This window comes from Stegastes partitus, unplaced genomic scaffold (assembly GCF_000690725.1).
Source record: "Stegastes partitus isolate 25-593 unplaced genomic scaffold, Stegastes_partitus-1.0.2 Scaffold1841, whole genome shotgun sequence".
In the NCBI taxonomy this organism is placed as follows: Eukaryota; Metazoa; Chordata; class Actinopteri; family Pomacentridae; genus Stegastes; species Stegastes partitus.
The window spans coordinates 55,621-62,927 of NW_007579572.1; the positions used below are offsets into that span (position 1 = coordinate 55,621).

The 7,307-nt window shown below is 38.6% G+C and overlaps 1 protein-coding gene across 1 annotated transcript in view; it reads right to left on the reverse strand.

Moving 5' to 3' along the window:
* Nucleotides 1–2,728: 2,728 nt before the first annotated feature.
* Nucleotides 2,729–7,307, reverse strand: part of LOC103372836 (serine/threonine-protein kinase 35-like) — an 18,481-nt gene continuing 13,902 nt past the window's right edge. The window contains exon 3 of the mRNA XM_008302579.1: nucleotides 2,729–6,421. The gene's annotated coding sequence lies outside the window, so the exon portion shown is untranslated. The remainder of the gene's footprint in view (nucleotides 6,422–7,307) is intronic.

The following is a 7,307-nucleotide window of genomic DNA, read 5'->3' on the forward strand; positions in this document are numbered from 1 at the left end:
CATCAAAAATAAAGCAAATAGCTACTCTTCAAACTTAGAAGCAATGCAGTTTCTGTATTGAAGTGATGCTGAACAGGCTCACTTCTGTTCCATACTGTATCTCATCTGTGAACATTATTGCTTTTTTGATTCACAAAATGACACTTTTCTATGGCACTATAATACTTTCATGATACGGTGTGATGTTAAAAAGTCAGGTGTGAAGTTGCTGTGTTTTGGTTCTGTTGGAGAGAATATACACCTCACTGATTTAGCCGGTTACATTTGGGCTGACTTGCTTGGAGTGACTCTACAAAGCTTCAGTCCCACTGATGGAACTAAAGGAACAACTACCCAAAACAAATGAACAGGAGTTTGGCATATTTGTTGCTTCCTGCTTCCAACAGGAACACTGCATGAAGTGTGCTATCGACCCATACGGCCACACCTGTAATGTAGATTCCCTGAACAGAGACATGCCTCTTGCTGACGTGCCTGATGGTGTTTGACCTGTCACATTCCAACTGTGCATCCTTTCAGAGCTGGGAAACTGTGAGTGGGAATGAGTGCGCTATTGTTGGTGCTCAATTACACAGAACATGGTTTATCAAGTACAGATTCGGATTCAAATCCAAAGCAGAGTCTCGTCAGAGCTCAGGCTCAAGCTGCAGAGTCCATGATGTGTGGAACAAGGATTAACCGAGCGTTTACTACCAATACAGAAGATAATTTTGGTCCATGTGATAAATATTGTCCATGACAGGGACTGTTAGCATTCACTGTTTCTCATACTGTACACTGGAAGAGAAAACCTGATAATTATGAACCTTCCCTCCGGTTCCATACTGAAAACATGTTTATTGTTATCAGCTACTGGCCTTTACAGAAAACATGTATGAAGTATGTAGTGCGCTACCAGAATGAATCAAGACATTTTTAATAATTCATGGTAATAAAATGTAAAATTGATCATCCCTATTTTCATTTAAACCGTACATTATACACTCAAATTGAAAAAAACTATACATTTACTAATTTTTTTTTTCTGTTCTTTCGCGCTGTCTTTAAATTATAATAAAATAGCCCCTTCTTCAAAGTGAATTTCAAAAACCCTGAACCCCAAAACCAGCCAGCAGGACTCAAAGGCATGTTATCCTGAAAAAAACACCAACACAATCAGAAGTGCTGCATTTTCAACTTTACAAGGGTCCTTAAAGGAATCTTGTTTGACCTGTGGTTCTGTTTGGTAAATAATAATATATCCGTCGATGATATATCATTTCTATCAAATTCAGAATTAACCAGATGGAATAAAACAAATCTCCTCAGAACTGAGCGGCCATGACCGACTCAGCTGTTATGAACAGTCAGGTGGCAAAAATTCAGAGCTTTCAGGTGAACTGCAAGCAGCGTTTATACAGAGCATAGAGGAGTTACAAAAGAGACTGAGAGCAAAACAACACAAAGTTGATCCAAAAAATGAATGCAACGTGTCCAGAAACTACTAAGGCCTCAGAGGTTTAAAAATAAAATGTTGTTTATATCCCACATTACATTCAGTTGTGTCACTTGAACACACTGCCATCGTGGGTTTCATTACTACGTAACCTGCTGCTTGTGTATCTTTATGTTAAACAAAAAGAGAACACTATATATTTTATACATCAACTGAAAAGTCGTATATTTAAAATCTAATAATTTATCACTGATGAAAGTCAGACAGCAAAAATGTTGTGCATGCTGTGCAGTTCCTGGAAGTGACACAGTCTGGGTTCTTTGTGAATGTACAATTTCCTCCTGTTTGTGTAACCCTTTGTGTTTGTGAGCTGATTCATATCTTTAACGGGAACCGATGCTGCTTCCATGTCACATGGGACAGATGGTAGAAATGGAACGATCTGTTACAACCTGTGAGCCTTCATGTTACATATTAAATAACAATACTAAATAATGTCTATTTCACTCCCCTCATTTCATACAGTCTGCCTGTTATTCTTTGTAAAATAAATGTCTTTGGTCTTAAATCCGTGTCTCTACTTGGGTTTCTGACTTCCTCATTAAGTTAGGTTTATCTGCATCTTATAATAAAGTCTTGACCTAACTATGTGCCCTGAGATGACATGTTATGATCTGGTGCTATAACAATAAAACTGAAATTGGATAAAAGAAACTACAATAACAATCATCACTGATGACATGATTGAATTAAATGAAAGTGAATTGAACCCAGATGAGCTGCAGGAAATGAAGCCATACATTAAACTGTTAAAAATGACTTATTCTTTGTAGAGTTGCCATGATTGGTTGAATAATCTTCCATCAAAAGTAAATGTTATTTTATTTTTCAAACAAATATGCTTAACTGGTTGTAGCCACAAAATGTAAAACATATTTGTCCTATGTGAAGGTAAGCGACTGAGGATTTGATGACCTGAGTTGTGGACCAGTTAACATCACTTGAAATCTGACCTCAGACAATTAAGACCTGCAGATGCCCTGGAAAAATACATTTTCAGAGTACTGCTCTACATTAGAGGACATATCCCAGGCTACTGCAGCTTCAGTAAACATCATCAGTATCTGAATCAGTCCCAACTGTCCATGTTCTGCAGGTAATGAGTGCAACAAGACCCTTTGGTAACTCATGAAAACAAACATGCTCATGACATCCTCAGCACTTTATCTTAACTGAATTCCTTCCCACAGCCACTACCCACTCCATGCTAAGAATTCACACTGACAGGACACACAGATTTGTGGCATTTCCACCTTTATTGAAACAGAGCTCTGATATGTACAAAGTCAGCAAAAACAAAAACATTTCAACTGAAACAAATAGCTTTAGTAGCAACCATGTACAACCAAGAACTGTAAATTCTGCTAAAACAAATAAAGTCAGAAGCAGAGGACTAAACCTAGACGAGCCAGTCCTGGATTGGATTGTTCCACAGTGTCTCCAAGCAGGCAGAGTTGCATAGAAGAGTGTTGCATGTAAAACAAGTGATCCATCAGTCATTAGAGTTTAGTCAAACATTATGTTCTCATTATCCCAGCATCAAGGAAAACATCCAGAGGCAGCTTCATCTGCATCAAAGGGAACACTTGACACTTTGCTGAAACTGCTTGACATTTAAGAATATCCCTCTAAATTAAAATACAATAAATCAAAACTCTGAATAAGTCCCAAAAATGAAAAGAATGTCTGAGCTGATCATGTCAAGCTTGGCTCCTCCATCAGCTCTACTCCAGTTCAAGATTATCATGTCAACAAAATATTCATACATTAGTGAAATAAAGGAGGGAAACTGAGGTATGTCATTCACAGAAGTACAGGAAGTGACCTAAAGGTGTGTAAACATCTGCATCAGTGTAAACACAGTTTTCCCAGTGCATCAGGAAAAACAGAGACAATCCTACAGCTCATTCAAAATCTGTGATGCTTTTACAGTTGTGAGCCAAAGTTTACATCCACTAAAGACCATGAACATCATGACAGTTGTGAGCGTCCAGTGACTAAATTTTCATCCAAACACATGAAGCAATCATGCAAGCAGCGAACTTCAGCAGAGCCGTGAGGTACCGCCTCTATAGGAAGGACTCATGGCGATGTGGAACATGTGTGACTACGGACGCTGCTGACATCTGTGTTCCAGCAGCTTTTAATTCATTGCGGACCTGCTTTTTGGTTGAGTCTTTACTATTCTGACCAATTGTCTCTCAGCAGGTGATGGTTTGTGCTTTCCCACAGGAGCGTTTATGTCTGATGAGTGGATCAAATGAGCCTTTAAACAGGCTCAGAGGACTCATCAGCTGGAGTCAATCGTAACCACTTATGAGAAGCTAAGAGGCCATGCCACTAAGAAAATTTGTTTAACAGTTTTCTTTATCACCAAAACTGATAATTCAAGTTGATGTGCGTATATTTTTTGACCAATCAGATTGTGACATATATCCAGAGGACCTGCAATAAATCTGTTAAAGAACCAAAATGCATGACTGTGTTTCAATGACCCCAACAAAGGAAAGTTTTAAGCGTCACTGAAAACTCAACACTGCCACGACATACATGGTCTTTACAAGCTTTTGATCACAACTGTACATTTATCCAGTACTTTTTAAGCACATCATCACATCCAGGAAAACTCATCACACAGCCAACAAACACACATCACTTGACATGAAAATGAAATCCGGCAAGTTTCTTCTCTAACTGAGGAATGTCTTTGTTGGAAAAATGAAAACAATAGCTCAGTAAAGAAATGGTGAAAATGTGCATAAACACGAGGTAGTATAATTAAATAGAAAACTTTGGAGTCATTCCATGTCCAAGTTAAGAACCACAGACTCTGAGATCAGCAAGTTTTCAACTGTGGTTCATTGTACACATTTCCCAAAACAACTCCAAACTCACTATTTTTCACATTCTACTTTTGATCACAGGACTTCTTACTGTGTGGTTCATATCAATTTAGAAAGCAAAATGTGTCCTAATTTTTGTAAAACTACTGGCTTCGTATCTTTAAAGGTGCAGAGTGTAGGATTTGGTGGTATGTAATGGTAAGGCTCCAGACAAAAGGAGAACCAATGGTGGCCCGCTCCGAGTAACTGAGGAAATGGCAGTACAACAAGGTGGACTATGTGGATGGCCCGCTCCGTGCACACAAGGCTTTATTCTAGGGAAATGAAAACACAGCATTTCTTACTTTCAGGTGATTAAACACTGACTTGTGAATAACAGATTCCATTTCTGCCAACAGATCCCTGTAAATCCTACACAATAGACCTTTAACAGGCACAGTTCAAACATCATCTGTAGTTCCCTTTGAAAATGTGACGTTACAAATAAACGCTTTACTGAAAATCACTCAAATGCATGCGTCCTGTTAATTCATGGCTCATGACAAATTACCACATGGTAACTGATTTTTATTTTTTTTTGGTGAGGCAAATTACATGTTTCATTCCTCATCCCTAATGATGCTTTAACTAGTGAAGAACATAGTGAATAGTGAGCTACATAAATCACAATGATCCCTTAATAATGTGCTTGGAGTGCTAAATCAAGATGAAAAAGATGAAGCTCTTAATCTTTAGCCAAACTGACCTGAGGAGAAAATTAGACCTGCAATGTGTCCGTGAAGTGGAATTTCAAGGAGAGACAGAAAAATAAGCTGCTCTCGACACTAGTCCAAGAACAAAGTCGCATCAAATCATAGACTGCATAAACATGGACAACACGTCACTATTTCCACCAACTGTCTAAAAGTGAAATCTAAATATCTTAGAAATGGTTGATACCATCTTGTGTGGGTCATTTGTAACCAGAGTCTACAAGATGGAGATGTAACCTAACTGAGAGCACACATGTAGCCCAGTCTCCATCTTGAATGTCCCCCACATGCGCTGTACTCTTACTATTTTCTAGATAAAATGATTAGCAACTGCTGTATTTTTTGGAGTGACAGATATTCCATTGATTCCTCTGCCTGCAGGCTGATGGACTAATCAAAACAGGATCGCATCAGGATTAACACAGGCTAAAAATACCTGGAATTATAACAATGGCTAGCAGGGTTGTTTGTCCACTATCACAAAATTGTCTATGCTGCTCATACTGTGGTGTATCTCTTTAAAAGCTCTGGTTGCATCATTACTTAATTACAATATTGAATTATCAGGATTTTTTATTTTTTTTTGCATTAAGTATTAATTCACAGGATTAGCCAAAACTCTCTACACTGAATTTTGTGTAATTTAACGATATCATGATATTGACATCAAAATAAAAAACTACACATAGCATTTTATGCATCCATGCCTACTGATTAACCGTAGCATCTACGTAGTGTACCTCAGAGGAAAGCAACAGATGTCGGGAGAAATTTAAACCAAAGACAAGGCAGGTGACACCGTGTTCTGTTGTTACTTAAAGCCATCAAGTCTGATGCTCACTGTTGCAAAAACATTCATCCATTAGAGATACATCGACACAGTCCTGACCCTCAATGAAGTGAAACATCTCACACAGGACCAGGCTTTACTCAAGTTGTAGATTAAATAACACATACTCCTCCACAGGAAGTGAGAAGTTTACAGCAGCAGTTGCTATGTGATTGTCAGTGTTTTCATGAAAGATTATAGTGCTGAGGCGAACACAGCGTCACCATGGCAAGTTTACAGTGGGAATTTCTCCAGACCTCTATTCTCTGAAAGAGCTGTGGCTACTTCAGTTACATCAGTTACAACATCCAGGCAAGACATTTTCCATCAGACCTGGCTGATGATCTCACTGTCAAAAAGCTCAAAGAAAACAAAAATCCCATTTTCAGCATCTAAACTGCAGCGGAACCGCTTTCCTTTGATTCTCCTTTATCTTCACAGTCTTCAGATTTAACGCAGGGAGACTCTTGATGGCGTCACAGCTCCAGGCAGCAACACATGTCTGCAGAAAGAAGAGTTAACAGTCAGACAAGTGAATCTACAGCAACAGGCATAAGGCTGATATTATTCAGGAAGTTTACATGTGTGGGGCATGGTGTCCCTGAGGACAGACATGCAAGCTTGGAACAAGAACGTTGAAGTCTGGAATAGTTGCAAAAAACCTGCAAAATGATCAGAAAGCAGTGTCTTGTATTACTAAAGTAGTCGGTGAGAGGATAAATCTGATATGCACTTGCTGCATCGACCTTACAAGCAGCTTACCACAGTGCACATAAACACAGTTTCCACTAAACGAGCGTCCCTTTAGTCGAAGATAGAGGGGCAAGTTTCCAAGATGTAAAAGGCAACACCCTGCCTATCCGTTAGGGCAGATGCAGAGCTCCAAACTGACTTTTAATATTGGTTTCACTGGTGCACACACCCATAATTTAGGTACAAACTTTTCACTGCATCTTTTAGAATCGCAACAAGAAGTGCAACCAGTAGGCTTCTGAGCTGTGTTTATATGAAAAAGATGCCATGACGCACTATTGGAGGTAGGGATGAGTGTCGGTAAGATTTTAAAGGTGCTACTACTTTTATCGATACCGTTTATCGATATGGTACTTTAGCCGTATTCTTATTGGTACTTTTTGATTTTTTGTTTGTTCTAATGAGAAAAAAATAAACAAATTAAGAACAGAATAAAGATTATTTTCTCACATTAACTGTTTTTAAATGAAAATTTCCATAGACACTCATGTTGTGTTGATGGGATGATCAGAGCCCTCCCTGTGGACAGCGTCACAGGTTTCACTCACAAAATAAAACATTATGCAATTTGTTTTTAATTAAACTGTCCAACATCCATCCATCATCTATACACCGCTTAATCCTCACTAGGGTCA